This window comes from Ochlerotatus camptorhynchus, unplaced genomic scaffold, assembly GCF_037179485.1.
Source record: "Ochlerotatus camptorhynchus isolate MF236.1 unplaced genomic scaffold, CSIRO-AGI_Acam_v1.1 ptg000190l, whole genome shotgun sequence".
NCBI lineage: Eukaryota > Metazoa > Arthropoda > Insecta > Diptera > Culicidae > Ochlerotatus > Ochlerotatus camptorhynchus.
Genome location: NW_027040680.1, coordinates 907,884 through 934,435, shown reverse-complemented (window position 1 = coordinate 934,435; position 26,552 = coordinate 907,884). Strand labels below are relative to the sequence as shown.

The window sequence follows — 26,552 nt, the reverse complement described above, 5'->3', positions numbered from 1 at the left end:
GCTAATGACGTTGATGGTTCCACCACTTACCCCTATAATGGTTTGAGCTGGATGAATTATCTTTAATCGATAGCAGCGTTTCTCAATCTATGGGTCGTGGGCTGCCCTCAGGTGGGTCGCAGAAATTCAGACAGGTTGGTCATATATTTTTAAATTTCATGCAAATTGCATGCAAAATTAACAATAACAACATGTTAAAAATTCAATTAGGGATGTCGAATGCCTTTGATTGTAATTAATTAATATTTTTTGGCGGTTTTTAGCGTTTTCAAGGCTATTCTATCATTTAATTTCAGATTGGTTTTCTAAAGTTAGTTTGAACTATCTTGGGCCATTTTTGGCGTTTAAATATTATTATGAGATTTTTAGTTTTCAATATTATTATAAGAGTTGTCGTTTAGAGTGTCAATATCAACAACATTTTGGCTAATCTAGGCTATTTTAAAGCTATTTTTGTGATGATCGCTAAACTACGATTATGAGACCATTTTTGGTGTTTTGATGTTTTCCAGACTATTTTTAGGCACGATTTTAAAAGCCAGCGTTGAGCCTTCCAAATAAACGAACTAGTTTTTAAAAAAGCCAGCGTTTTAAGCCTTTTTATTCGATTATGTGCCATTTTTAACCTTTTAATGTCCTTCCTTAGCTGTATGCAAGTATGAAGGCTGTTTGTTTGGTGTGTATTGTATCCATTTTTGAGTGTATAAGGTCATTTTGTAAGTAATATTAGCGGGTCGCGAGCTTATGTAATTCCTCAAAGTAGGTTACAATCGACAACAGTTTGAGATCCGCTGATCTATAGTATAAACATTTTAGTCATATATACAAACAAAATCGGATTTTGTACGTTAATTTCATTCGTTCCAGCGTACTTATTTCTGACAGACAAAAATTAATGTGGACAGGCACCTAGTCGAAAATGGGTCGGTTGACACCGAGAAACTGTCTAACATTTTTATTTATTTTCTAATAATGAATTTGTTTTTGATTCCGTTCCAACCTGGATCGGATATCAAGATTGAGTCTGCTTGTTGTCTGTTAAACGTCAGTGTGAACGTTAGTTTTTGTAGCCTGGCTCTGGTTAAGGTTCGCACTGACAATAAGCTCTGGTTCGCACTATAGTCGCTATATTCATAGTCTGGCGGCTAAAATCTCGGGAACCAATTGAGCTGTCAAATAGCGGAACCAATCGAGCAAATCACGATCAACAACAGAAAAGAGCACATCAGCTATTGCGAACAAATTTTCGGAAATCGTTTTCTCGTTACTCAAGGCTCACCTACACAAACTAACACCGTTTGTAGGTTGTGGAAAGTTTCTTCTATCCGATGATGCTGGTAATTTGCGTTCGATTGGTGAGGAAAGAATAATCAACGTTTTCTTTATAAAAGTTGATAGTACGTTTTCAATTGCTGGTCTACAATATATTAAATTGGTTCCGCTTTTTGATAGATCGAAATTCTATCCGCCAGACTATGAATATAGCGACTATAGTTCGCACTGGTTGGAACTGGTTCCAATCTGTAATAAACAAATTCACTATAAGTGTTAAATATATTTTTTCGCCGAGTAAATAATATGCGCCACTTTCGTCGGGAACTAAACACATGTCTTATTGCTAAGTCTAAGTTTATTGTCATCTTCAGACTAGCGATTTGTTAACGTATTATAAGCGGTTTTCGTGATACAATATCAATTGTGATGCCCTTTTCTTGTGCCTTTTATAACACGTTACAACTTGTTAGTGTGACCGGCATTACATAAAAAAAATGCCGAACGAATTCTCATTTTTAATTTATTTTTAACAAGATCAAGATGAAATAAACAGTGGATCAAAATGTTTTCTTATTTATATCGTGTTGGTGCGTTTTACGCTATTTACCCCTACTTGAGTGCTGGAGACCATTGTTTGTTTTGTTTGTTTTTCTCCTTTTCACACTCTTGTTCAGGACCGTGCTGTGCCACCCGCAGCACAATTACGACCACCACAAGTGATATTGAAAGTACCGCAGATCGACAGAGGCCGTCCGATTGGATCGTTTACATAGCTGGATGAAAGTTTTGGTATATCTGTTTTTGAAAAGAAAACATCAATTTCAAATGTCGTGTTAAGTTTTTAAATTGATGGGAGATAAGATTATGAAATGCTTTTTATAAATATAATATGGCGGCTAAATTCAATATGACCGCCAAAACTACTAAACATGTTAAATGAATGCTCTGACGTTTCCATTTCAAATAGTGCGCAAACATTAGGATTATAATCTTTAGATTTAATTCGAATTAAATCATCCAAGAAGTTGCAAAAAACGATTTTTTTTTCTAAAACTTTGTGAGCCCCTAGTCCGTCCGTCTATTAACCATAATGTAGAATGAGTTTCTGAATTCATAATGAGAGCTATCGATGATTACAAAAGATTTTTATTTTTATTTATAAACCTATATCAAAAAGTAGTCGGTTTCAGCGATAATTGCTCAAAGCTAATAAGTGTGTGGGCACTCTTATTATCCGAAACATATATTAATGTGATTGAATATCAATGTGATTTGATGTCTTACATAATATGAATCAAAGATTCCCTGCGATTTTGCATATGCTTTATACAAAAGCAGATACTTCCTTTTGAAAATTTGTCCTTGATATGATTAAAATGAATTTGGCTGCCTAAATAAAATTCTAGGTAATACGCTATACATCAAGGTTCTCGAGAAGATTGTTTCCGAATAATCTTGCTCAACAATGTACTTGCCAGAAAAGGTGGATTTGCGGTGAAGATGTTGCCATTTTCATTTTATTTTTATTTCTGTTTTCGGTAACATCAACGTCTTATTGCTCTCGCTTTCCTCTGCACATTCTCCCTTTATCTCCTTCAGCCTGAGAGGCACTTTAGCCTCCACCGACTATACATATAGACTATAGGTATGCAAGTCAAGAACAACAACATCGCCGCGCTCTGCTCCATCGACATCCGAAAACACGATTTGGGATATTCCTGTTTCGCTGCTTAGAATAAATCTGTAAACATTATTAAAACCAGTGGCACGCCACGGATATTGATACAAATTGCTCTACAGCGTGATTCATGTTTCGTGTGGCTGCGTGTGTCTGTGTAGGGGATAGAATGAGAATAAAGTACCCTCAGTTTGTGTGTGAATTTGCGCTTGTGATAAGGTGACCGTTTTAGCAGTCTTTCTTGTGTATATTTGAACAACTGGAGCCAGAAACTCCGCCGGTCGGTATAATGTTGTCAGATGTAGATGGGGAGAAATGTACGGAACGGATAGATGGATGTATGGAAGGATGGATGGATGGACGGTCTTCCAAGTAGCGAACCCATAACGAGGTGGAACAGTAGCATTCAAACGAATGAAAAATAGTTGTGTCATTTATTATAATGCTTATTCCACCGATGTGTGTCTATATTTTCCATTTTTCCTCGTTTCTACCTCAACTCATTCGTTGATCTCCATGCTCGGAACTCTATGATCAGACGAGACAAGTGTGTAGCACTCCCTGATGGTAGAAGAAAAAAGTAATCTTTACACAATCGTAGCGATGCAGACTCAGTGAAACAACAAGGGAAAAAGTGAACTCCAGATAGGAATTATATTTAAATTAATTGAACTGGAAAAGTTGTGTTCGGTATAGTTCGAGGTAGCGGTAACACAAGGTGACATAGAACCACAACGGCAGCAAAAAAGTATAGTAGCGTTTCGCAACGACCAACAACTACCCAGTTGAAATCGACTTCAGAGCATTTGCGTCATGCAACGACGTACGCCAGCATCGTCGCAGCAGAGTAAAGGTAAATAAGGCTCGTGTATAACGAACGAGGTATATTGCTAAATATGGACGGTGCGAATCCGGGAAAAGTGGGCGCTACGGTAGCGCCACGTGCCAATTGTTCAGAAGGAGCGTACCTAATATAAACTTTTCTGTTATGGAGCTGGTCGTTTCTGCTTTTTGCTCTGTTCCTCATTGTTTTCTTCAAACGTTGTAATAGCAAAGCTGTAGAACTCCTGTTGAGTTTGCCACTTGGGTAATTTGTGGATTGATTGTCTAGCCGATTAAACCTAACAGATCCTTTGGTTCCTTTAATTTGGGGACGACGGAGGAAGACGACCACTCTTGGAATTATTGAAACAATCAATTCTTAAAAATAATAAATTGTTAGAGTTCTTTGTTATAGTATAGTTAACATTGTGTATGGCGGTGGCCGGCATTTGTTATTTTGTTTATTTTTGTGGTTTAGAGCTATTAGAGGAAATGGATGTAATGTCGGCCTAAATGCCCCTAATTTGGACCCATACATAAATTCAGCAATCGATTAAATTTTCAATAGCGATTAAAAATATCCATTAGTCCCAATGACGCGTTCATCTAGATAAAATTGAAAAATAGCCGATTTTTAGCGATGGGCCCAATCTTAGATCCATAGGCCAACATTAGGGCCATTTCCCATATATAATTTATTACGTAAAAGTAATGTTGCTATTTGAAAAACACAAGTCTGTACGACGTACTTACAGAGACAAATAAAACTTTTTCTTTAAGTTATGAGTTAGGGTAGAGGGAAGTTGGTTAATATGACAACCTTTCGAAAAACACAAAACATCAAAAAATGGTATACTGTTTTGAACTGTTTATTTTTTTACAGGAAGTATAAACTCATCACAATATTTGAACGATTGTAATACCCATAAGAACATAACAAAGAAAAAGTTGTAGAACTTTGTTCTGAACACTAAACTACTAGCCCCGCTCTACCCTATTACAGCTTGACTTGTATTGGGGTAAGATGGCCACATTTGGATCGGATGTATTATGCGTCAAGGTTAGAATTGATACAATACATCAGGCTTTTCAGGCCCTTATCAGAATGAATACGGAATACGGGGGCCTCGAGGGATGCACTGAAAAATCCAGAATATCTATAATAGTGGTAAAACATCTGCAGATGTTTACGGCAATGTTGGTAAGATGAACAAGGTCTTCCAAATGGTGATGGTGAACAGATAAATTTTAAAATATATCACTACGCGGTGTTAGTGTACATGTAAACTTCCTGTACCTCCCTTGGACTTCCCTTAGCTCAGTCAGTAAAGGCGCAGCTACAAAGCAAGACCATGCTGGAGTTGTCTGGGTTCCATTGCCGGTCCGGTCTAGGTATTTTTCGGGTTGGAAAATTTCTCGACTTCCCTTGGCATAGAGTTATGATTGTACTTGCCACACAATTGTACTAATGCAGAAATGGCATCGAAAGCTCTAAATTAATAACTGTGGAAGTGCATCTAGAACACTAAGTTGAGAGCAGGCAATAAGCTAATATGCGATATGCAATAAGCTTGAAATGCGAAGAAGAAGAAGAAGAAAAGCTTCCTGTACCTATAAACTATCTTGATATCCTGACCATCTAGGAGAAGTAGCTGTTCTCGGCAAACTTGCTCAAGCGATCATCGTTTTTTGAATGGCAGAGAAATTAGTTCACAATTTTCTGACATCATAGCGCAAGTATGCATGTGAACATGCAGTATGTGCTATATTTCGAAAATCTGATCATCTAGATCTAAAAAGTTGCCGTATTCGGCAAAGTTTTTCTGATGACAAAAGCTATCCTAATAATAGACATACAATCGCCGTGTAGTGAGAAAGTTGTGAACTAATCTGACTCCCATCCATAAGGTTTCAATTACCTGAACAAATTTTCCGAGGACAACAACGTCTTAGATCTAGTTTAAAGACCTTTTCAAACAGATTTTCAGCCTCGGGCAACTTCTTAGATGATCAGTACATCAACGTGAAGTCCACATGCACATAAGTGCAGGGCTGGTAGCAGGTCACTTTTTAGTGGCTTGGTCACTATTTTTAAGTCAGTCACTAACAAGTTACTTTTTACACCAAAAAGTCACCTAAAAATAGTCACTAAACTCACTTTTCCCATCAATAGGTAGGGTGTGAAAAATATTATTAAAATTTTTAAATAGAGTGCTTTGCACTAAGGAAGTCTACAGTAGTTATGACGAAATATGCATATCTGTCAAAAAATAAACAATTATAACCGGACAAATTCAAGAAATTTTAAAACGCCGGGAAACAAACTTGGTAAAGTTTTGAATAAAGAGAACAAATCGGGGAAAATAAACTTCCTTTTCTCGAAAATAAATTCTGCACCTTGGAAACTTTCCAAGGATATTGGTCTATGCTAGATCAATGAAAATTTCAAAGGAAATTTGAAGTGAATATCAAAGGTATTCTACGGATGATACCAAGATATTTCAGAGAAGAATGCTAAACTACGCACTAAGAAAGTCTCTTTTAAATGCGGTGTAAGCGACAGCTGTAAAATATGCAATACAGTTGCAAAATTCGTATGTGTTGTTCAAGTTTGTTATGGGCCATACATTTATAGACCAGTTAAGAGGGTACTATCAAATTTGTGAAATCCCATAGTGGAAACATTTGATGTCAATACCGTGGTTTTAAGACTTAAGCGGAGGTGAAAAAATCACTTCTGATATTAAATGATTAAAAACGCAAAATTCAGCTCCAACACAATTTTTGGAAGAATTCCAAGATACATGACGAGCTCCAGGTGCATTGTAACGAGAGTCCTTTAAAGAATTCTATGACGATTGGATGAGGAGTCTTGGTCCAAATTCAAATAACTTTTTAAAATAAGTTTTGATAAATTATTTAAGCAAATCTCGTGAACTCCAAAGGTCTCCAAACTCAACGAATAGTAAAGGAATTCTGCGCGATTTCTGAGGCTGGCTCCAAGAGAATCCTAAAGAATTCGAATGAAATTCCAAGAAGAATTCCAATAGAATAAAAATGGAACTGTGAGAAGAGTTTCAAGGGTATTCTGAGATGGATTTTTTGTTGAGAATCTAAACTCTAAAGAGAATACGAATTCAGGGTCCAAGATCATTCAGAACAGAAATTTAAGACATTTCTGAGGTTAATTGCATGCGAATTTTAAGGAGACTTCAAGTAAATTAATGATTCTTAAAAAGTTCTTGAGAAAATTGCGATGAATTTTTGCAATAATAGCGAATAATCAAGGTTAAATTAGATACATAGAAATTTTTAAGATTTCGAACGCAGAAACAAATTCAAAATCTATGAAAAACACTGCAGTTGTAGTAATGGTCTATTTAACCCTATTTAACCTAGTGGCTTCACTGGTTTATAAATTAGTTTAAATGTATGTCGCACAACCAGTAAAATTTACAAAACCCGGGAAATTTTAAAATTGATATTTCCTGATCATCATGTAAAAAGTAATAAAAAAATGGAATTTATTTCAATATCAATCCGTATTTGAATTTCTGAGTTACCATATTTATTATTTATAGGTCACTATTTGATCACTATTTTCGTAATTTTAGTCACTAAAGTCACTACTATTATATCGCATCAGCCTTGCCCACAATTTAGAAGACCTTGATGAGCTGAACAACTTTTCCCAAGACGGAAACTTCCTATATAGTCAAGATATATCGTATACAGGAAATTGACTAGCACATTAGCCCCGCATAGTGAGAAAATTCGGAACCACTGTTCTCTATCCTATCGTCCTTGAACCAATGTACAACTTTGCCGAAGACAGTACCTTCTATACGGCCAGGATTATGTTATATTACATGTGGTCGTCTGACCTCAGGGGTGGCCAACCTTACCCCGCATGATTATTTTACTGCATTTTTTAAAAAGTTTTTTGTGGTTCGTGATAAAAATCAAATGAAAACGAAACTTCCTGGAAATCATTGTGGGGAAGTACTCCAAAGATCAATATTCACTTCGTTTATCGCGGGAACTTTATATAGTTTTGGTTAAATTTGCCTTGGGTGGTCGTCTCACCCCGTCGTCCCCTAAGACTTGAGTTTGTGAATTAGCAATTGATTGCTAACAAATAGGGGAAATGGCTCTAATGTTGGTCTATGGATCTAAGATTGGGCCCATCGCTAACAATCTGCTATTTATCAATTTTATCTAGATGAACGCGTCAATGGGTCGGTACTAATGGATATTATTGGTCGCTATTGATAATTTAGTCGATTACTGAATTTATGTATGGGCCCAAATTACATCCATTTCTCCTATATGATATTGTGGTGAAAAGTAAATCCATTTCAGTTAATTCTTATAAGTTGACCAATTTTCATTTATCATATGACGATCATATAAAAGTTACCTACATAAAGGGTGATACGGTCAAAATTTGGTCAATATCAACTTGACGTATTTCTTTCAATTTTGCATTTAAAAAACCTGAACACCCCTCATTTTGAAGGTGTGTGTGTGTAGAATGTTGCTCCTATTTTGATTTTGGAATTCACTCTTCAGTTGTCAAAATGCCGTCCAAGCAAGAAGAGCAGCGTATCAAAATTTTGCTCGCGCATCGCGAAAATCCGAGCTACTCGCACGCAAAGTTGGCAAAATGGCTAAAAGTTGCCAAATCAACCGTTACAAATGTAATTAAAGTGTTTGGGGAACGTTTGTCGACAGCCAGGAAGTCTGGATCGGGGGGAAATCGAAAACCGGAAGCCGCTGAGACGACAAAGAGAGTTGCCGGTAGTTTCAAGCGAAACCCTAACCTCTCTCTCCGAGATGCCGCAAATAAGCTGGGTGTATCGTCTACAACCGTGCATCGAGCCAAAAAACGAGCCGGACTATCGACTTACAAGAAGGTAGTGACTCCAAATCGCGATTATAAACAAAATACGACGGCCAAAGCGCGATCCCGGAGGCTGTACACGACGATGCTGACGAAGTTTGACTGCGTGGTAATGGACGACGAAACCTACGTCAAAGCCGACTACAAGCAGCTTCCGGGACAGGAGTTTTATACGGCAAAAGGAAGGGGAAAGGTAGCAGATGTTTTCAAGCACATGAAACTGTCAAAGTTCGCAAAGAAATATCTGGTTTGGCAAGCCATCTGTACCTGTGGCTTGAAAAGTAGCATTTTCATAGCTTCCGGGACTGTCAACCAAGAAATTTACGTGAAAGAGTGTTTGAATAAACGTCTGCTGCCTTTCCTGAAGAAACACGGTTGTTCCGTACTGTTTTGGCCGGATTTGGCATCTTGCCATTACGGTAAAAAGGCCATGGAGTGGTACGCCGCCAACAACGTGCAGGTGGTTCCCAAGGACAAGAACCCTCCACGTCAGAGCTCCGCCCAATTGAGAAATACTGGGCTATTGTCAAGCGGAACCTAAAGAAGACCAAAAAAACTGCTAAGGGCGAGCAGCAGTTCAAGGCAAACTGGCTTTCTGCGGCGAAGAAGGTGGACAAGGTAGCTGTACAAAATCTGATGGCAGGGGTCAAGCGTAAGGCCCGGCAATTCGGATTTGGAAAAGCGGAAGCCTAACTGAATATTTTTCCTGAATTTTATACTAATTGAACTTGAAAAAGAAATTTAATTTGATTTTTTAAATAAACGATTTCACCGATTTACACGCGTTTTCCCTTGACCAAATTTTGACCGTATCACCCTTTATCAGCATTGTAAATGTATCAGATATTCATATAAAATTTACCTGAAGAATTTTCAATAATATCGTTTTCATTGGATTTTCTTATAGCGCAAATTTATTAGACTTCCACATAACAGGAATATGTCATATTGGTTCAGTGTACGTACGTCTAGGCTACACACAAAATCTTCCTGCTTAGAGAGTGTTCGCCTTTTGAACAATGATTTCTGTTGTACTCGGCTGGCTCCAAGTGTGTGCCCCAAAACGTTTGTACGGGTCCATTCGAGAAAAGCCTCCGCGTTTTTTTTCACGCGGATAATCACCAGGTCTTTTTTGCGTTTTTTTTTTCGCAAATATTGCTACATACATGTGGAATAAAATGGCATGCATTGAAGCAGAATATCGAAGGTGTACATATATTTAAAACGTAAAAAAATCGATTCGACGGATGCGGTAGCGAGTGAGTGAAGTGTGAGTACAAGCTTCAATTGCGCTCGCAATGCCTTTTCGTGTTTTTTGTACAGACCATCGGGTAAAGCCACCAATGATTGGCTTATGTTTGTATTTTGGTCTTATAGCGGAAACCCAGAATTGAAACGGCTTCAGCCTAAATTTTATTTATAAATGAGAAAGAATAGAATCCTATAATAATTTTGCACGGAAAGCAAAAAAAAAATGCTATGAACCCTATTAGGTACTGCGACGGAGTCTTTATCAGGGTTCAATCGGAGCATCAGGGTCGTTGATAGTTGAGTCCGACGATAATTCACTTCATTACCCCGTAAATCGTGCCAGCGACACTTGAATATTCCGACAGGGCCGTAAAAAGTGCACACGTAGCTATATTCTATTTTCTGAAAGATTTATGAAGCTGTTTTTCATTCCTTCTTTAATAAAGTTTTATTTAATGACGCCTGAACCTGGGCAGCATTCAATCGAGGCCGTGTGGAAGAATATAAGCATGAGCAGTAACAGTGTAATTACACATTGTAAAGCCCGACAAAAGGCCGTAAAACATTGTAGCTGTATTACAATGATTAGCTTCATAAATGAGTGCTCCCTCCCTTGTGACATTCAAAATGGGCACAGACTGGGATGCTCCTACTGGCCCTGGTCGTGGTGTGATGAATTGGACCTAAAGTGTTGTGCTATGTTTTGTGTGTGAATAAAACTGTATATACGCTCAAAAGGCATATCTGCTTTGTTAACCGCGAATTCCTTGCACCATCTAATAAAGACTTTATGCTATGTCGAATCGAATAATGTAAGATTCCCTTATCAATTGCAAAATTCAGCAATCATAATCAAAAAATTAGCGCCTTTTGTGGAAAGTGCTACACCGTTAATTAATAAATATTACAAATTTTCATTATCTAGGTTGCGCTACCTTGCAATTTTGCTAGTTGCTTTTAATAGTATTTACCTACTTAAGAAGAGTTCATTATAATCCCGCTAAACGTACATAAGTCTTGTTAAGGTGGACAATGAAGTCTTTGTGTATTTATTTTATTAGTTTATTGTCGATTGTCTTTGAAATTGTTGTGCTGTTTTAGTGTTTTCCAGACGTCATCAATATCAATATTTCTCAGTTGTTTAATTTTATTTTGAGAGTACATTTTGAGGCCGTCACACAAAATGGTTATATACCGAGGAATGATTTTGATGATCTCAGCTTTGCTAACAAATCTTCTTTTGCATTACTTTCAACTACACAGTGTTCAATTATCCAAAATAAATCAACTATACTATTTTAGCAATTGATGGATACCATACCAATTTAAAAGAACAAGCTACGTCAATGCATCTGCTCTAAATCATGATTTTGATAGCTTGAAACTATGTTGACGATTCTCAAGTCGTTTTTTAGACTTATTAATTCTATTTCAAAAGTGAGGTGTTGCTGCTTTAAAAAATGTATGAATGACCCAGGGGAAGGATGTTCTAAAACCTCTCAAGAACCTTTTACGTGGTTTGTGGACAACTACTTTTAGGAATTAAAAGGCGTTTTGATGTTTTAATACCAAAATCAATCAAAGTCAAAGCTCATTAATTTGACGTTTTCAGACCATTCTGGCGTTATCAGGTAATTTCGGCATATTTATTACTGGATAGATAGTGGCATTTTCAAAAATAAATCAAATAAAAGATTATAAATGGAAAATGGTGTGCTTCACTTACAATATTGATTCAATTCATTCTAATCTAATCTAATTCAAAAGTCGTAAGCACAAAAAAGCATTCTGGAAAGTGATTAGGTTAGATAACGCCTAATTATTTCTCTTGTCAATATTGATGTTTGGAGCATACCTCAGATATGACATACGATTTCCACGGAATCGATGTTTCTGCCTGGATTTAATATATTTTTTCAATTGATCGTTTCTACTTGGTCTTTGACTGAATTGATTTTTCTACATTTGAATTCTCTCTATTAACCATTAAGTGATTGTTAAAGCTGCAACTGCCAGTGTTCACTCCGCTGTTGACAGAAGCAGGCTACTCTCGGTATGTGTCAAGCGATCGTCTGTTTACTCGGCAAAAACCTTTGTGTGGTACCGTAAAAAGGGGTATCTTTGATAATGCGGGTAACTTTGATAGTATAAAATAAAGAATAAATTTACTCGTTGTGCTTTTTCCAAATAAGAAACATTGGTTCCATATTTTAAGCTTAGGGTATTTTCGTTGATATGGTATATAGTTTTTTTTTGTGTTACGTATTTTACAAAAATATAAAAAAAAAACTATTTTCGTGTTTTTCGCCTTTTTGAAAAAGCACTCAAACCATCACTTATGAAATGTTTTTCCGATACAGCCATCACAAATTCAATGTTGTATTCTTATTGCTCATGAAGTTTTCTGATTATATACTCATTAAAAGCTTCATATTTTAATAACTAAATTGTTTGAGTTTCACTCACTTTTTTTTTCTACATTCATCGAGCATTATAAAAGTAACCCCAAATCCAAATACTGAAGTTCGGTTTCAAAACTAAAAAAAATAGTGCAAATGCTTTAATTTTCGTTCAACATATTAATAACGAATTAACTCTTGGATCCTCAGTACTTGTTTTAAAAATATAAAATTTGAAAAACAGTCATTGCTGTGAAAAATATTTAGAATATACTTTAAAAAACTATCAGTGTTCCCCCGTTTTACGGTACTCCTCATTGCACTTCTTTCGGTCAATGCATCGTCGACTTTGGAAAGCAACCGTTTCATAATGAGTGTGTGAGTGATGACCACTTTTTGCGTCCATTACTGCAATGGAAGCGGAGGCTTATTGGATAGCGGAAGATAGATTGTTTATTGTGTTGTACCTTTTGACTATAGTGTTACGAGGTTTTGTATGGTGAACAAAAATCCTCGACTCTGTAAAGTTAATTGAATTGAGCCATATCAAATAAATCAATAAACAAAAAAAAACTGCAAATGTGATCATGTACGTAAAAAATATTTACCCAGAAGTTGCCTGCCCTTTTCTTCGTGGCATGGATCGACATCGAGCAAATGAACTATTGTGTGTGAGTTGTCGTCGTGCAAATACGCCTACTGTCAACTGTGTTCTTCCCTAAAAAAAATTCCATGGTTATTTTGCTTAACGATGTGTTCAGGGTATCATCCAAACCACTTCTATCATTTGGGTTTACGTTCGGGTATGTTTTTTTTCACATAGGACTACGTCTGTGTTTTCTATATGGGCGTATACTTTGCGAGTACGAAAAATGATTGTGTAACAAAAAGTTGTCAGGTTTTGAACGATTGTAACTCGGCTATTTCATCGTAACTTTTCAAAAATTTTGCATCAATCGATCAGATTTATTTCTATGTATCGTTTCCAATAGGAAAAACTATTTATTTTCAACAATTTGCTGTTGAAACATGGGGGTGTCGTCTAAAACATCGTGTAATTCAAAGAATCAATTAATCACGAGCATGCATTCCTACCCCGAGACCTCGATGTACTGTACCAACCATTTGTTGGCATGACTGCAGTCAACTAGCAGTCACTATATAAGAGAGCGGTGTCGGCGCCGCGCTCTCATTCTTGCATTAGATCAGGCGCCGAACGGATCGCCTTAACTCTATTCAACAACAACTACCCACCCACAGAAGGTTTTATTCCAACCTCGCTGGACTGCAGATCACCGTCTGCTGAGCCTTTTGGTACTGGTGCCCCATTCTAAATGGCTGCTTCTTGCATAGAGGACCGTGCGGCGAAGGGATCACCTGAGCTCAACAACTCAATTGTCCCACCAACGCTGCAACAAGGGAACTTCCAACCTCACTCGACTGCAGTTTCCGTTCCCGTTGGTACCGGTGCGTCAGTCTACTTGACTGCTGTCCTGTCACGCAGTGAGAGGTAGAGCCATGGCAAGCAACTATCACCAGTAATGGTCACTGACTGCTCACTGGCAAAATGTAACGCTCGCTGCTGATGATAAAAGCACAACGAAAACAGTGAAGACTTCTGCCTAAACATTCCAAGTGCGACTCAGCAGGCGCGACTGTGTGAGTTACAAACAAAGCTACCAAAATAAAACGGAAGCCGTTGGGCTCACGCACCAACACACTAACATAAGCAAGTGGAGCACATACTACTTCAAAACGAGCACAGATGAGTGTCATGATTGTCGGGAATGATCAGATCGGTGATGGGTCATCGCCGAGGACGACATTCATCAGATGCTTTTTACTTCTTTCGACAAATTGATGGACGATGGATGATGAAGGGGAAAGGTTGAGGAGAGTTCTTGTAAAATCTTACAAAATATTATTGTAAAATCTTACCTAATATCATTTCAAAGAAATAAAAAGTTATATTGTTTGTGATAGAGAGTTGTTCACGTATAGTTTATCAGCTCTATCTATTTCGTTCCTGGGCTACAAAACTCTTAAACAAATTTCATGGCTGTAACATCTGGGAGATATTTTGCATGTTGCGAGGAATTCTCGTTTGGTGCAGATTTCGCGGAAAGCTCATCAAACAATTTGAAACCATGTTTATAGCTATTTTTTACAAGACTACAATATTTCTGAAACTGATTCGGGCATATTTCCATTCAAGCTTCAAGAAACTTTTAATAGATCTTATAAGTAATTTCAATTTTTTTTTTTCAGAGAGATTGATCTCCGAAAAATTAAAGGATTTGGGGTATTTTTAAATAAGTTTTATGAATATTAAATGTTTTGTTTCGTCTTAGCAATATTAAGAAAAGCTGTTTTTCGTTCTATATGTTATTAAAAGTTTCACTAAATTTAGTAAGCGAGAGTTGTCCACATATAGTTGAGAGCAAGAAACGTTATCAGAAAAGAGTCATGTAATTAATGTTTTATTCATACAGTAATCAATAATTCATCGTATTCGTGGAACTTCTAGAAACCTTGGGAACTTTTGAAAACTTCTAAAAATTAGAAATAATCCGGAGTTATTGAATCTTTGAAATTTCAAATATGTGATATTCACGGACCTCTTTATAGCGAGAAATTTTCCAGATATCCATGCGGCAAAACTCCAAAACCCCAGCAACTTCTAAAATTGCTGGGACGTACCAAATTTGAATCAGGTCAGGTTGGGTTTTCATTATTAGGGAGGCTTTCAGCATGGAGCTGGTTCGCCTTCGCATTATAAACTAAAATAACTTCCAAAAACTACTAAAGAAACACATCGAGATTCTGAATAATTCCTTTCATCGGTACCTTGGGGTCAGTATGAGCTTTTAGTTTTCACATAGTTTTAGAAACACATCGAGATTCTGAATAATTCCGAAGATTTATTAACCTTTCATCGGTACCTCGGTGTCAGTATAAGCTTTTAGTTTTGATCAGAATGTAGATTCGAGACTGTCCTCCCAAAAATCTGGGGTTAAATTAATTGATTCTGAAGCCCAAGACGTTCTTTCCTAAATTTGATGAATATAGTTTGTGCGATTACATAACCAAGCAACATGTTCAGAGAACGTAAAATGGATTGAATCAAATGGCGTGGATAACCTTTATAATGATTTTATGACCATATTCCAACAGCTGATGAAAATTCTTATTCTGAAATTCATTCTAACAATCAAATTTATAATTATTTTTTTTTTTTTTCTATTTTGGATTATACATAATTTGTTTCTTTAATAACCTTTGTACGTTGTGGATTTTGAGATTTTTTCCCGCACCAAGTTATATAAATAATAGCTGAATATCATTGTAGTTCGTCACACCAAACTTGTTTGTTTTATTTCTCCATAACGCACTGGTAACAGTTAAATTTGCATGTAATCTAATGTTGGCCTATGTATCTAAGATTGGGCCCATCGTTAAAAATCTGCTATTTATCAATATTATCTAGATAAACGCGTCTATGGGACGGTACTAATGGATATTTTGGTCGCTATTGAAAATTCAGTCGATTGCTGAAATTATGTATGTGGGCCCAAACTAGGGGCATTTAGGCCGACATTACATCCATTTCCCCTATTTAAACTTAATTTGTTTTTTTTTTCAAGTCTTGGTTTATTTTAACAACATGGTAATTTGTAAAATCTTAGTAATATCATAGAGGTAACTCTAAGACCAGAAGGTCCCGAAGAAAAGTGCTCAACTTTTTGGCTCAGCTCTGGTACTATCTTCGGTCCCAAGCTAATCGATGCACCCCTCCAAATATGGGAAAATCCACGAACCCCTCATTTTATCTGTCAAACTTTCAATGCGAATCAAAACAAACATAGTGTAGTACTAGAATTTCGTCTAGAATAGGGTACGTTAATCTATTTGCTTGGGACCAATAGGCTAGTCAAGTAGTGAGCCAATATAAAATCGATAGTTTCGTATTGATTGCTGGTAATATGTTGAGTGAGTTGGAGGGGGTTCTTCAAAATCTTACAGAATCTTACAAAGGGAGGAGATGGGGTTGAACGATTTGAAAAAATCCCTTATATAATTAGTGCACGGCCCCCAAGCACATTGATAGGAATGTAACAAGCGGTACTACTATCAGCAGTTTGACAGAGGTAACTCTAAGACTAGAAGGTCCCGAAGAAAAGTGCTCCACTTTTTGGCTCAGCTCTGGTACTTTCTTCGGTCCCAAGCTAATCGATGCACCCCTAGAAACATAGGAAAATCCACGAACCCCTCATTTTATCGGTCAAATTTTCATAGCGAATCAAAACAAACATAGTGTAGTACTAGAATTTCGACTAGAATGGGCTAGGTTAATCGATTTGCTAGGGACCAATAGTCAAGTAGTGAGCCAATTTAAAATCGTTAGTTTCCACCGGTTGGTTTGACGATCGTGATTGTAACAGGTTGCAACTCCGGCGGTGACAACAAGAAGGCAAACATTATCCCTCGTCAAGTGCTGTTGGCTTTCTGTAACGACATAGAACTATGCAAAGTCTTGTCTGGCGTTACCATCATCCAGAGTGGAGTTTCATCTAATATAAACGCTACCATGTTGCCTAAGTAAACAAAAGGATTGCTTCCCACTCGAAACCAAATCGGGCGATAATATTCATTTTATCACTAAAGAGTTAATTTTGATAATATTGCTATTGAAGGTTCATTCAAATAGTTTGCTTCTGCCGGTCAATATAATTAATATTTGTTTTTATAGGTTACCAATGAATAGCTAAATTAAAGCGATACATTTTCGCCGGTATCAACTTCACACGACATCGAAAAGTTGTGTGAAAATCATCGTCCTATCGTCATGAAAGCTGAAAATTATGGTGGCGTTTGCGCTGCAGATATTCAAGTCCATGGTTGCAAGATGACTCTGTTCCACTACAAATCGAAGGATTTCAAAAGAAGAGAATGTCGGTGTCATCGGACTCCAAACAGTCGTGTTCGTACCACCGCCCCCTTTCACCTTGTTTTTCGTTGTAAGTTTCTGAAATATTTGCTTTAATTCATAGTCACCGATGATGCAGCGACCGTAGGATACTACCATTTTGAACTCAATTATTTTTTCCAACAACAACGACATCTTGCCACAGGGCCACAAACGGCCTTTTTCACCGTAATTTTCAAAGAAAGAGTTAACCTAAATGTAAGAATAATTTCACATGAACTGAAAAAGAATTACATTAGAAATATATTTGGCAATAGACTCTACACACTGAAAGAAAGCAACAGCTTATATGATATTTAATAACGAAAAAATCTTATAGAAATCTTGCAACAAATAATGTTTTACTCAAAATAGTTTAAATTTGAGCAGTTTTTTTAGAACTTCAGCAATTTTTTTAAATTTACGAGAACTTTGCAGAACTTCATCATGCTTTGTAGAAATTGAACGAACCTTGAATAAATTATTGAATTTTGAGAAAATGCGAGAAACTTCGTTGAAGTTCATAGAACGTCAGGGACTTCTTAGATGTTCAATGGACATCGTGGAAATCCAAGAAATATAATTGCAATTCAGAGAAGAGTTTTCCAAGGCAGCTTCTAAAAGGAGACTGTCCTTTGTAGTTTTTCATTAGGATTTGAAGCATTTCTTCAATTATTATTTGAGAGCTTTCTATGCCAACCAATACGCGAATGTGTATATTGTGTGGCAAGCACAATGATACTCTATACCCAGGGAAGTCAAGAATATTTCCAACCTGAAATTACTCGCCTCCGGCTTCCTAATATCGCATCTTAAACGACTATGCTATCTGAGGCCGACCTAAAAAAGATGATTCAATTCGAATACAAAATCTTTATCAACCGCTTCGAAAATGCCACTCTGTGTCACTTGACGCATATACACCATAATGTCCAGTAGGATAAAAGTGCAAACAACCACCACCATCCTGAATGCATTTACCGATCTGGACAGAAAAAGGGGTCATAATCGTTTTAGTATATTATACCTGCTAGGATGGTAGCGTGACGCGGCGATACGTGAAGAAGTTCCCAAAGATCAAAGTAATATCATAGGAAGCGAACAACACAGCACAGAGTGTAATACAGTAAATATGCAACAGCAGACAAGTGGCGGTATCGTATAGAGATATATCTCCATGTTTCCTTTGAGTTAACACCCAGCCTAGAGGAAATGATCACACGCGCGAGGAACGGCTGTCGGATTCGTCATGTACATACCCTCTACCGACATGACACGTAATCTCCACAAATGTCGAAGTATGCCAAGCGACCAACAGCGAGTATGACGGACGATGGATGGATGGAGATAGAGCAAGAGCATCATGGGAAAAGGTTGCCACCCGGAAAGGTGGAAGGACGGAAGGAAGGAAAGTATATTGCGGTTTCGTAGAGAGAAATGCCGCTACGGGAGTTGTGACGAAGAAGGCACAAACAGTGGCTACATGTTGTAGGAAGAGAAAAAATTAAAAAGCGGCAGCATAGCTGTTGTAGGATGACGACGATGAGGATGGTCTACTGCTCTCGATTAGGTTTTAACGATTGTCAAATCCATTCTTCAATGTGTGGTGAAGTAGGCTGGTGTACTAGAATATTTTACACCACACTACTACCACCGTGATGCAGTCGTTTTATGCCAGTGTTGGTGAATTCTAGTACTTCGATCAACATTATGCGATAGTATTGTAATTCGACAGCAGAGAACCGGTGTGTTTGTTGATAGAAACAGCTACACTCCTATATCATTGCTATACACGCGAATGAACGGTGGATAACGAAGCAGATGAACCGCGTTCTGCTCAGCGAGCCAGCAGTGAATCAAAAGCTATTTAAATCTTCATTTCGCGTACTGAACATTCAGAGAAAGAACACGTATCTCGTTTTGGCCGTTCCAAGAGGGCGGGTGGGCAAATAAAGAAGAAAAACGAAACGTTGCCACAATGTTTTTATTTTTATTGCATAAGTTTTTATGACTGTTTTTTTTTTATTCGCGTCCAAATTTTTGCCAGTTTTCTCTAGGATGATGTAGTGCAATAACTTTGTCATAGCAAGCAGGGCCACACAATGCCACGTTGTATTCCCTGGAACGCTATTTGAAACGCTGCGCCTTCGCTAAATGTATGCTAATAAGTTTTAATAAGTTTTGAAATTGTCCCAACGAAGGACAAATTAATTGCCGTTCTTGGTAATTTCTTCGGCAAGTAGATAACTTGACAGGAGGGAAGGTGTAGTTATTACTAGGAAAACAACCCAGAGCAGACCGTCCGTGATGGTGACAATCTGTTTCTGTTAGAGCTTGCGCTCGACAAAGTTGGGTTTGAAATATGAACTTTTGCATCCGAGAGGACAACTTGCATGGTGGTTGACAACACATTGAACCTAAAATATCTTGCAGAACTCCTTAATAAATGTTAATTTTTGGTATAATATTGAGCACTTGAATGTTTTTACATGTCTAGCAATTCAATTAAAATTTCATATGGCATTCGTCCGGAATAACCTCTTCTACTTCCTGATTTACTGCATTCCTCTACTGGAACATATACCTGCCCTCAAATAGAGCCCTTCCACAGTTGTTAATGAACCGATGGCAATAATCATAATAAGACCTAAGGAGACATGGACTTGTGGAAATATTATGGAAAGTTTGATGCATGAAAAAATAAAGGGAAAGTTATAGAAAATATCGAGTTGTAGAGTTGTTGTTTTTGAATGTTTGGCTCACGTTTGACAATTCAGTTTACAAGCCTATTGAATGAGTCTGCAGTACCCAGTTATGGGCTAATAAAGCAATTTTACTGTCGAAGCATTACGGTTTTGTCTTGAAAGGTCAGCCTAAGAAGATAAGTCCGGAGTGATTTGAGATTTGGGCGTAATTGTATTTGTAAACAAACACGTCCATCGCCGATTTCTCGCGAATAAAAGTTCAATTTTGAAAACTTATAACACTATGAGGTAGAAGTATGATTCTTCTATTATTTGGAATAGTTTGTTTATAAGATTGAGCTTTTATTCACAAGAAATCAGTGATCTACCTGTTTGTTTACAAATACAATTACGCCCAAATCTCAAATCACTCCGGAAGTCTCTGTTGCATCCGTTATTTAAATCCTGAACAATATAAAAGAAAAACCACAAAGCAATGTATTGATCCAGGATTTTTTTTTATTGTTTAGGATTTAATCGAAGACATCATATCAAGAAGACTAGCAACTTTGCCAGAATCCAAGCGACAGATAAAATAGCGCTGCGCTTGAGTGAAGGTGGAAGCAACGCACAGAAAAATGAGTAAATACACAAACCTTTCTTCTGAGGATGTAATCTTTGCTATCAAATTCGTTCGAAGCATTTACCTTTGAGCGGCAGATGACGCGATTGTACCTGTCTCATAGCGTTCGTTTGAGGAAATGGAAGAGTTGCCAGTCTTCTTGATTTGGTGTCTTCGATTTAATGGTAATGCATGTGATGGAGTAGCCAGAGATACCTGTTTTGGATTTGAGAAATAGCAGAAAATCTTGAAAAAACAAAGTTGCATGAAACCACTTTATTTATATCTCCATCCGGTTTAATTGTTTTGTGGACCTCGATTGAATAACGTCGTTTATTATACAGTCAACTCGATGTCCTGTAACTCGACATCGGATTCCAAAATGGTGGCGGCCATCGATTTCCGGCATCTACAAGTCATCCTTGGCACTTCCTTAGCTCAATCGGCAAAGGCGCAGCTATTAAGCAAGACCATTGTGGAGGCAGCTTGGTTCGATTTCCGGTCAGGTCTGTAAAATTTCTCGTTTTCCCTGGACATCGAGTATAATTGTAATTGCATACAATTTATACCAGAGCGTTAAGCGATTAATGATTAATGATTATCCCAAATGTCTATTTATGAACTTCAAAGCACACTAAGTTGATAGCCAGCGTTAAGTCCCAGTGGGAACGTAATAAGCCGAAGAAGAAGACATGTCATTCTCGATTCGAATACATTAATGATTTGTCAACCCAATTTTTGAAAATCTTTTCTAATGTTCTACAAAACTGATGCGCCTTTTCAGTGGTCTTATTGCACCAAAATATACCGGAAAAAACATCAATTTTGAAGATGCATGGGAAAGACTTGGATTTACGGTTACCGTAAGACGGGGTGACATTAATCCAAAAAATAAATTTGGTTTAAATATCTTAAACTATGAAAATGTAACGTAGCTATTAAGAGTTCACTTGGTACAATGTATTTCGTATGTATGGCTAAAGATCGCGTGTTACCCTGCCCAACTAACATTGCATGTTTTATCGAGGTTGTAAAGCATTGTACATGTCTAAATCATGGTCTAAAGAACCCTTATAAAAACACAATTTTTACTTGGGTGGTGTATCCACATAAAAGTGTATTCATGTTTTGGTTTTACTATGGTCTGGTTCCTTAGCTCAGTCAGTAAAGGCGCAGCTACAAAGCAAGACCATGCTGGAGGTTTCTGGGTTCGATTGCCGGTCCGGTTTAGGAATTTTTCGGATTGGAAAATGTCTCGAGTTCCCTGCACATTGAGTATATTTGTACTGGTCACACAATTATACTAATGCAAAAATAATATAGGCATCGAAAGCTCTCAATTGATAACTGTGGAAGTGCATCTAGAACACTAAGTTGAGAACAGGCAATAAGCTAATATGCGATAAGCTATAAACTTGAACTACGAGGAGGAAGAAGAAGTTTTACAATGGTCTATTTTTCATTTAATTTTAGTAAAATGAGATATAAATTTCAATCAACCATTTCTATGATCAGTTTCAATAAATTGACATTTGAAGTCATTGTTTACAAAAGCACTCATGTCGATTTGAATATTTGCTCGAATATTTCTCTCTATCATTGAAAGATATAGAACCTATCAGATAGCCCATCTATCATGATAGCAATGAGGAGGTATCTATCACTCTTTCACTCTTATCATATCATTGATAGTATCAGTGATCGGATAGAGATGTTGTCAGTGGCCTGTAGTGACGTTTGCACGGTGTGGTATCCACTAGTGCAGCTCCACTAAAACCCATTCCTTCTCTTCTCTGCTGGCTCCCCCCGGAACCCACTGTGAAGCGACTACTTCGGGGGCCTCTCACAACTTTCCGTACTCTTACGGCTTTTCTCCACCAATAGCACTCTCTGTCCTCCGCCAGGGTGATGCCGATAGGGATCATTCCGGCGATAACACATACTGCTTCCGACGAGATGGTTCTGTACGCACTCACGACTCGCATGGCCATGAGCCGGAACGTACTGCTCAGTTTCTTTTGGTTCTCCTTCGTTTCCAGTGCTGCACCCAGTCTGGACCTCCATACATCAATGTCGACGACGACACACTTGCCAGAAGGCGCCGCTTGTTACTGCTGGGACCAGAGTTGTTCGGCATGATTCTAGCTATCGCGTTGATCGCCTTCGAAGCCTTCTCACAGGCATATTCGACGGGGCTGTTGAAGTTTAGCCGGTCATCGATCATCACTCCCAGGTATTTCAAAACGCGCTTCGAGGCTATGGCGTGCTCCCCGACGGTGATTTACAGCTTTACAGTTACTGACCAATAACACTTCCGTTTTATGGCGGGCTATCTGCAGCTTCGCTCCTCGCAACCAATTACCAATCATGTCGATCGCCTCGGTTGCCAACACTTCCACCTCACCCAGGGTCTCACCTGTTACCGTCAAGATGACGTCGTCTGCAAAGCCAACGATCTCAACTCCTTTGGGCAGCTTCAGCATTAGCACGCCGTTGTACATCCCGTTCCAAAGCGTTGCACCAAGTATGGAGCCTTGTGGAACTCCCGCTGTGATCCTAATCGATCTCTGTTCCATGTCTGTCTCGTAGACCAGAACCCGGTTCTGGAAATAACTCCTCATGATCCTGTACAGGTACTGTCAGGGACCCTCATTCTATGCAGCGCTTCGGTGATGGCCTCCCAGCTGGCGCTATTGAGCGCATTCTTGAAGTCGATCGTTATCACGGCGTAATATCGATCTTCTCTCCGCTTCTGTTTGGACGATTTCTCGGCTCTCTCGACCACTATCCGAATTGCAGGGCTGTTACAATAGGCGCGGATTTCGCGAATTTCGCGGATTTCGCGATTTTCGCGGATTTGTCGCGGATTTGAACTTTCAGTCGCGAAAATCGCGGAAACATTAAATGATGTCGCGAAAATTGCGAAGGGACTTATGTGCTGTCACAAAAATTTGGAATTCAATGTAACCTTTTCGTCCCGGATTATTTTGCTGTCATCAATTTTGTTGTTCATTTGGCTCTCAATTTTTTACCGGTTCAATCCAAACACCCTGCAAAAAATCGAGAAATAACCTCAATTCCATAAGTCACACCGGATTTACATGGAAATTCCATGAGGTCTGTCCAATGTGAGACATTTTCCTTTTTTTTTTCAATATGAACTTAGCATTTTTCGTTGTCAAATCATAAACGAATCGTATATATGCGAGTAATTGTCATGTATACCGGATATTCTAGGTTCTCCAAATCGTCCTGGAGTTCAATTGATTTGTTCTACTATATCAACCAAGACTCCAAACAGATTCAAAGTGTCTATGTGGATTGTACCCGACCTAGGATGTTATAGGTTCTGAAATCATTCTGGAGATCATATTATTTTTCTACTAGATCACCCAAGACTAATTAACTATCTGTAGTATCGAAATATGCCCAAACAAAATTGAAGTGTCTATGTGGATCATGCCAACCTATTTCTGTGTATGCCAAATGTTCTAGGATTTCCAAATCGATATTTCGATAATACAGATATTATCCTAGTATTTGTTGATCTAGTAGAATACATCATCTGAACTGCAGGACGATTTGGAGAACCTAGAGCATCTGGTATACGTGGAAATAATTAAACATTATCCATATAGACACTATGAATCTGTTTGGACATATTTCGATACTACAGATTTTATCCCAGTCATGGTTGATCTAGTAGAATAAATCATCTGAACTCCAGAACGATTTGGGAACTTAAAACATCTGGTATACATGACAATAGTTCATGCATGATCCACATAGACACTGTGATTACTCGGAAATAGATCATGCATGATCCACATAGACACTTTTTTTCGATACTACAGACATTATTGCAGTCTTGGTTGATCTAGTAGAACAAAACAACTGATGTCCTGGACGATTTCGAAAACCTATAATTTCCGGTATACATAGAATCTCATAATGTAAGGGTGTTTTATTATGTTCATTAATTACTCAGAATGTATACTATACATAAACAACTAAAGATGATACATTGTTATTTTTTAAAATTTTTTTCAAAGGTTACCCACGATACTCCTTAAGCACAGTTGGTAAAGGCGCAGCTACAAAGCAAGTTCATGCTGGAGGTGACTGAGTTCGATTCCCGTCCGGTCTATTAGTTTTTCGGGTTGCAAAATGTGTCTACTTTCTTGGGCATAGGATGGTACGGGCATAGAAAGTTCACGATTAAAATGTGAAAGTAGTTCAAAGAACACTAAGTTGAGCGCAGGCAAAGATCTAATATGAAGCAATAAGCTTGAAATGCCATGTAGTAGTACACAAATGCTATTTTTAGGCAATGAAAACAGTTTTTTTTTTGTCGCGGATTAGCATTTGAAGTCGCGGATTTCTTTTGAGAAATCGCGGATTTCGCGGATCGAATTTAGAAAATCTTGTAACAGCCTTGGAATTGCATCCACCGTTGATCTCCCTTTCCGGAATCCATTTCGTCAGCCTGTTTACGATGATCCTCTCCAAGAGTTTTCCGAGTGTATCCAGCAGGTATATAGGCCTACACGATGCTGGATCCCCCGATGGTTTTCCTGGTTTTGGCAGCAACACTAGCTTCTGTATCTTGCACCTATCAGGGAAGTGACCCTCGTCCAGGCATTTCTGCAGCACCATCCAGAACATGTCCGAGGACGCCTGGATCGCTGTCTTCAACGTAACGTTGGGGATTCCATACGAACCGGGAGATTTCTTCACCTTCAATCCTTTCGCCAATGCTACGAGTTCCTCGTTGGTGTCTTTGGCATTATCTCCCTCCAGCCACCGGTATGCGACGCCCCAGGGGTTGACATCAGCGTCTGGACACAGCTCCTTAAAACAGTTTGACTTGCTCTGTTTTATCCAGGCCAGTGACAAGGCCTATAACAACAGCAGCGTTTGACAGTAGGCAGCATGTCCCGGGCTCAAATAGTTTATTTTGCTGTGCTGGGCCCGCTGTCACGGTATAACATGTTGCCTACATGCCTACCACTGGGCTGGTTTTATCTCTCATTTAAGTGCGGCCCTGGCCACTCGGAGCACTCCTCTTCGTTCCTTTCTGTCTGCTTCTGTTCTTACTCTCTGAACACGTCTCCTGGCTCTGAGACAAGTGCTAGATGAGAGTGATAGTATCAGTATGATACTATCGTTGGGATAGGTCTCTATCTGATAGATAAAACTATCAACATCTATCAGATAATGTTAATTCCTGCAGACAGAGATGGATCCCTCTTTGGGACTTTTTTTTTTCTTTAGAATATAGAATGCTTCCGTTAAATACAATGGAATTTTCAGTTAAAATAGATAGCTTAGTGCTATTATCAAAATTTCCACACCGCCGAGCAACAATCTGTGTTTTCATTGAAGGTGTACTGGAGAGAGCGGGTTAACTGAAAAATCAGTTGGATTCTACGTTATTATTCTATAATTCCCCAAAAAACGTGGTACCATACTTATCATACTTATGATGAGTTTAGCGTACTTTCCAAATAAACAAATTCAATTTTTTTTCCGAAGCCAACTTTCTCTGTTGTTTGTTTGTTATTCAGTGTGTTGCGGAGTGTTGCAATACTTTGCCAGGCAATTCCATATATGATGTGCATAAAGAGTATAAGAACAAATGTTCGAATATAATGTATTACTAGATAAGCACAGATAGACCAAATAGATAACCGCTATTAGTAAAACATTATTCCACTAATGCAAAACACTACTGCTGATGCACTGCTGCTTCTAATTTTTCAGCCATCATTGTGAAAGAATTTTCCGTTGTTTTTATTTTATGACTTCGACCCCATAATTTCACCCATTAATATTTTACAGGAGCAGTTAATGTTTCTACTTTTCTTGTTTCCCATGCCATCTCGCTGTCACTGTTTTTCCATCACCTCGTCTGCTACGAAGATATGGGTATTTTGACGGCGGCGGCATGTT

General features: G+C 38.1%; 2 protein-coding genes across 2 annotated transcripts in view; one reads left to right on the top strand and one right to left on the bottom strand.

Moving 5' to 3' along the window:
* Positions 1 to 26,552, top strand: part of LOC135702274 (ankyrin repeat domain-containing protein 11) — an 85,639-nt gene that overhangs the window by 49,524 nt on the left and 9,563 nt on the right. The gene's annotated exons all lie outside the window — the stretch shown is intronic.
* Positions 1,524 to 26,552, bottom strand: part of LOC135702281 (b(0,+)-type amino acid transporter 1-like) — a 76,793-nt gene continuing 51,764 nt past the window's right edge. The window contains exon 5 of the mRNA XM_065223309.1: positions 1,524 to 1,533. The gene's annotated coding sequence lies outside the window, so the exon portion shown is untranslated. The remainder of the gene's footprint in view (positions 1,534 to 26,552) is intronic.